Here is a 6,000-nt window from a genome sequence, read left to right as displayed (position 1 = left end):
AACAGGCAAAGTGAAAGGTTCCTTCTTTCTCTTCCCAGTTCTCATCCCCGCCCGAGAAGTGAACTCAATTTTCACTTGGAAGTGGAACCTTCCAGCTCTTCTCTGTACTTTTACTTACATGCATGTTCACATATAGAAATAAGAGGTGTGTATGCGTTTTATTTTTGAAAACTTAAAACATGCTAACGAATGAACGTGACTGGCTCGTTTCACAGAACGACATGGCTTAGGGCTCGTTTCCACGTCAGTGGCGAGCAGCCGTCCTGTGCTCCAGACTGCTGCCAGGCCTCGCGACGTCAGTCTGCTGTGGGCCGCTCACTGTCCTGGCGGACATTCCAGCTGTCTGCCATCGTTTATTATTACAGCGAAGCTGTGCTGAATATTCTTACACATTTCTCTTCGTGCATCTGTGCCAGTGTTTCTCCGGGATCGATATCTAGCAGTCGGTTTCTTGAGCTGAAATGTGTGTGCTTTACAGTTTTAATAAATAGTAAAAAATGAACTTACAGCCAGTTACATGATCGTATGCCACCAGTTGCTTGTGATCATACCAAACGTTTTGTGTCTCCACAGTTACTCACAGAAAATCACTTTTACATTTCCCTCTTTCGGTTCCTCTCTGTGATACTTCCATTCTTCTATGACTCATATCAAAGACAGACATATTTTTGGTTGCAAGTAATAGAAAACGTAATTGAACCAGCTTAGGCAGAAAGGATAACTTTTTGGCTCATGTAACCAAACTTGGGAAGGCCCCAGTCTGGCTATATTTCAGGGCACCCAGCCCTTTGGGGCAGAACTGCCAGGACTCATTTTGCTTCATTCGTTTACTGCAGGACAACTTTCTTTGGGAGGTCTTTGTATTCGGACACAGATCTTTTTATCAGATAAAGGCTTTGCAAATATCTCCCCCCACCCTCATCCATGGCTTGTTTTTTTTTTGTGTTTGCTTTTTTTTTTTTTTTTTTTATCCTCACCCGAGGACATTTCTCCATTTTTTGTTCAGGTAGAGTGGGAGGGAGAGAGAGAAACAGAGAGAGAGAGAGAAACATCGATGTGAAAGGAACACATCGAGTGGCTGCCACCTGCACAACCGACCAGGGCCGGGGACAAACTGCAACCGAGGTACGTGCCCTGAGTGGGAACCGAACCCAGGTCTCTCAGGTCCGCAGGCCGACGCTCTAACCGCTGAGCCAAACCGGCCAGGGCTTTGTGTTTGCTTTTTTAATTCTCTTAACGATATCCTCTAAATTGCAGAAGTTTTAAATTTTGAGTGTAATGTATTAATATTTTTGTCTATGAATTGTGATTTTGGTGTTATAGCTTAGAAATCTTTGCCTAACCAAAGGTCACAAACATTTTGTCCTGTGTTATCTCCTAGAAGGTTTTAGGTTTTACGTTTAGGTCAATAATCAATTTTGAGTTAATTTTTGTATATGGTGCAAAGTATGTATGGAAGCTTATTATTGCTATTATTTTTGTATATGCATATCTGATTATTCTAGCACCATTTATTGAGAGATGACCCTTTCTCCACTAAACTGCCTTTGCACCTTTGTTGACAACCAGTTGTACATGTATGTGCTGGTCTATTTCTACACTCTCTGTTCTGTTCCATTGAGTTGTTTATTTTTGCCTGATTACCACACTGCCTTAAATACTGTAACTTTATAGTAAGCAATGAAATCAGGTAGAGTTAACCCTCCAACTTTTTCTGCTTTTTCAAAGTTGTTTTGGCTATGTCGGGTCTTAAAATCAACTTGTCAATTACTACAATAACGCTGGGATTTTTTTTTAGGTAGATTTTTTAATTGAGATGAAATTCACATCACATAAAATTCACCATTTTAGTCATTCTAACGTGCTTAATTTAGTGGTTTTTAGTATAGTCACAAGGTTGCAAACCATCACCACTCTTTATTTTATTTTATTTTTTATCCTCACCCGAGGACATTTTTCCATTTTTTGTACAGATAGAGTGGGAGGGAGAGAGAGAAACATCGACGTGAAGGGACACATCGAGTGGCTGCCACCCGCACGACCAACCAGGGCCGGGGACAAACTGCAACCGAAGTACGTGCCCATAGCGGGAACCGAACCCGGGTCTCTCCGGACCGCAGGCCGACGCTCTAACCGCTGAGCCAAACCGGCCAGGGCCCATCACCACTCTTTAATTCCAGGTTTTTCATCACCCCCCAAAGAAATCTTGTATCCTTTAGCAATCACTTCTCTTTTATTTTTTTGGCTTTGGAGGATGTTTTATTTTATTAATTAATTTATTTTTGTTACAGATGTTTCTCCTTTTCCCCCTAGTGATCAGTTCTCATTACCTTCCCACCACCTCTTTTCTAAGGATTTGCCTTGTGTTTTCATAAAAATAAAATTATATAATATTTGCCCCTTGCGTCTGTCTTCTTTCGCCTGGCATAATGTGTTCAAGGTTCATCCATGTTGTCGCAGGTATCACCTACTGGGATTTTGATTGGTATTGCATTGAGTTTATATATCAATTTGGGGAGAACTGACATCTTAACAATGTCAAGTGCTTGGACCCATGATAAGGTATCTCTCCATTTATTTAGTTCTTCCTTAATGTATCTCAGCCATGTTTTGTAGTTTTTCGTGTAGAGATCTTGCACATATTTTGTCATATTTATTCCAAAGTATTTTATGTTTCTGGTGCTATTATAAATTATTTGTAAAGATTTTATTATTGATTTTTTTTTTTTTTTTAGAGAGAGAGAGGGAAACCTGGGCGTGAGAGTGAAACATGGACCCACTGCCTCCTGCACAAGCCCCACAGGGGATCGAGCCTGCAACCTGGGCATGTGCCCTGACTGGGACTCGAACCCACAACCCTCCAGTGCACAGGACAATGCCCGACCCACTGAGCCACGCTGGCCAGGGCTATTATAACTAATTTTTTTTTAATAAAAATTCAATATCCAATTGCTAATATAGAGAAATACAATTGATTTTTTGTATTTATTTTCATTGATTTTCTCTAGTGTTTCTGTGCTATTTCTTTTTATTTTCTTTATAATCTTAATTATTTCCTTTCTTCTGCTTACTCTAGTAGGTTTTAATTTGCTTTGCTTTTCCTAATTCCTTAAGATGGAAGCTGTATCACTGATTTGATACCTTTTCCTTTTTTTCTAACATAGGTATTTAGTGCTATAAATTTCCCAATAAATTGTTTTAATTTTCATTTAGTTAAAAATATTTTCCAGTTTCTTATTTGACCTGTGGATTACTTAGAAGGGTGCTATTTTGTTTCTAAATATTTGAGAATTTTCCAGAAATCTCTCTGTTATTGATTCCTAATTAAATTCTGTTGTGGTCAGAGAATATACTCTATGTGACTTGAATACTTTTAAATTTACTGACACTTATTTTGTGGCCAAGAATACAGTCTGTCTTAGTAAATGTTCCATGTGCAATTGAAAAATTATATTTTCTGCTGGTGTTGGGTGAAGTATTCTATAAATGTCAGGTCAAATTGATAGTGCTGTTCATTTATTCAATATCTTTATTGATTTTCTGTCTACTTGTATTATCTATTATTGAGAGAGTAACATGGAAACCTCTGATTCTAACTGTGGATTTTTCTATTTCTCCAAGCAGTTCTATCAGTATTTGCTTTGTGTACTTTGAAACTCTGCTGTTGAGCACAGACGCTTATAATGGCATGTCCTCTTGATGAACTGACAGTTCATCATTATAAAATTATGTTTTTTCCCCCTAGTAACATTTAAAGTATTTTGTTATAGGCAGCATAGAGTTGGTTGCTTTTTTTGTTTTTCAAATCCACCTGAGAATCTCTGTCTCTTTTGGGGATGTTTAGATTATTACATTTAAGATTATTGACATGCTTGGTTTAAGTCTATCATCTTGCTATTTATTTTATTTTCCATTTGTTTCATTTTTTCTTTGTTCTCTCTCTCTCTGCCATTTTAAAATTGGAGTATTTCTGTGATTCCATTTTATCATCATTATTGGTTTATTAGCTATAACTCTTTGGTTACTATCATACATTTTATTTTATTAAAATATTTTAATATGATACATTTAATTATATAGTTGTTATTTTTTAAATTTAAGTATACATATGTCATTAATTCTACAACACATTATTATATTTGTTTAAACATTCTATTATTATTTACTTATTGTTTTTTGTTGTTGTTGTTAATCCTCACCTGAGGATATTTTTTCCCATTGATTTTTTTTTTTTTTTTTTAGAGAGATTAGAAGGGAGGGAAGGGAAGGAGAAGGAGAGAGAGCAAGATAAACATCAATGTGAGAGACACACATCAATTGGTTGCCTACCACACATACCTGGACCAGGGCCAAGGACTGAACCTGCAGCCCAGGTACATGCCCTTGACTGGGAATCAAACCTGAGACCCTTTGGTGCTGAGGCCAATGTTCTAACCACTGAGCTACACTGGCCAGGGCAAACATTCTATTATTATTTTAAAATATTTAAATAATGAGAGAGAAAAAGTGTACAAAAACCCATGTAGTACTATTTCCAGTGCTCTTTATTTCTTTGTTTAGATCCATATTTCTATCTGGTATCATTTTTCTTCTACCTGAATGACTTCCTTAATATTTCTTTTTATTATTATTACTTTTTAATCCTCACCCGAGGACATTTTTTTTGCATTTATCTTCAGAAAGAGTGGGAAGAAGAGAGGAAAGAAGAGAGAGAGAGAAACATGGACATGAGAGAGACACATCGAGTGGTTGCCACCCACAAGGCCCCAACCAGGGCTGGGGACAAACTGCAACCAAGGTACGCGCCCTTAGCGGGAACTGAACCCGGGTCTCTCTGGTCCGCAGGCCGATGTTCTAACCGCTGAGCCAAACCAGCCAGGGTTTCTTTAATATTTCTTAAAGCATGGATCTGGTTTGCTGGTTACAAATTCTTTCAGCATTTATATATCTCAATAACATAAGAAGTTTGTGGTTAAAATGATTTAGTCTTTCAAAATTTAGTCTAAAGAGTTTGAAAAACTCAGTGACAATGATTATTTTGCCAACCAGGATCACTTAACAACTTACTATGAGCTTGGGTGTGGAGTATATACTGATTCATGTTTTGTTTTTATTCTCACCCGAGGATATTTTTGCATTTATCTTCAGATAGAGCAGGAGGGAAAGATGGAGGAAGAGAGAGAGAGAAACATTCATGTGAGAGAGACACATGGAGTGGTCGCCACCCACACAACCCCAACTGGGTCCGGGGACAAACTGCAACTGAGATACGTGTCCCTACCAGGAACCAAACCCGGGACTCTCTGGTCCACGGGCTGACGCTCTAACGGCTGAGCCAAACCGGCCAGGGCTATACTGATTCATGTTTATACTTGTATTTTTTCAGCATAATAATGTCTTAGTTTTTAGTTGGAATTATTTTGTTTGTTTCAGTGCCTACAGTGGGTCAGGCTCTGTTCCTGGGTGCAAGGCTTGTCCTGAGCATGGGGAAGCCCAGTTCTGGGCCTCATGGAGTCTGCACTCAGCCAAGGGGTCTCACATTCAGTGCACCCAGCTCCAGATCCCCACTTCATAGTCGTTGCGCCCGGGCTGCGCCTAGGCCACGTTTTACTTTTAAATCCTGGAGAACCTTTCTGAAAGTGTTCTCACCTTTCCTCCAGTGCCATCTGGAAATTTGGAATTGTTGCGTTGGTATTTTAGCATTCATTTGGGTGCTTTTGCAGTTCTTCAGGTGAAAAGTTCCCGTACAAAGAACACCAGAGAGGCTGAGGAACGTCGGCGGCTCTGCTCTCTGGTGTGATTACGCAGACAGTCCAGTTGCTCTCCCGGAGTCAGCAGCCGGCACCTCCCGGGTCTCCAGGGGCCTTTGTCCAGCAGGGCAGCCGAAGGCTGGTAACTTGACTTTGTGTTCGAAATTCAGTCTAAAGAGTTTATTTAGCTTGCTTGGGGACAAGGATTATTTTGCCAGTTGGACTACCCAATACTACTTTAATAAATGAA

This window comes from Molossus molossus, unplaced genomic scaffold (genome assembly GCF_014108415.1).
Source record: "Molossus molossus isolate mMolMol1 unplaced genomic scaffold, mMolMol1.p scaffold_m16_p_8, whole genome shotgun sequence".
NCBI classification, from domain to species: Eukaryota; Metazoa; Chordata; class Mammalia; order Chiroptera; family Molossidae; genus Molossus; species Molossus molossus.
This window is presented reverse-complemented; position numbering follows the sequence as displayed.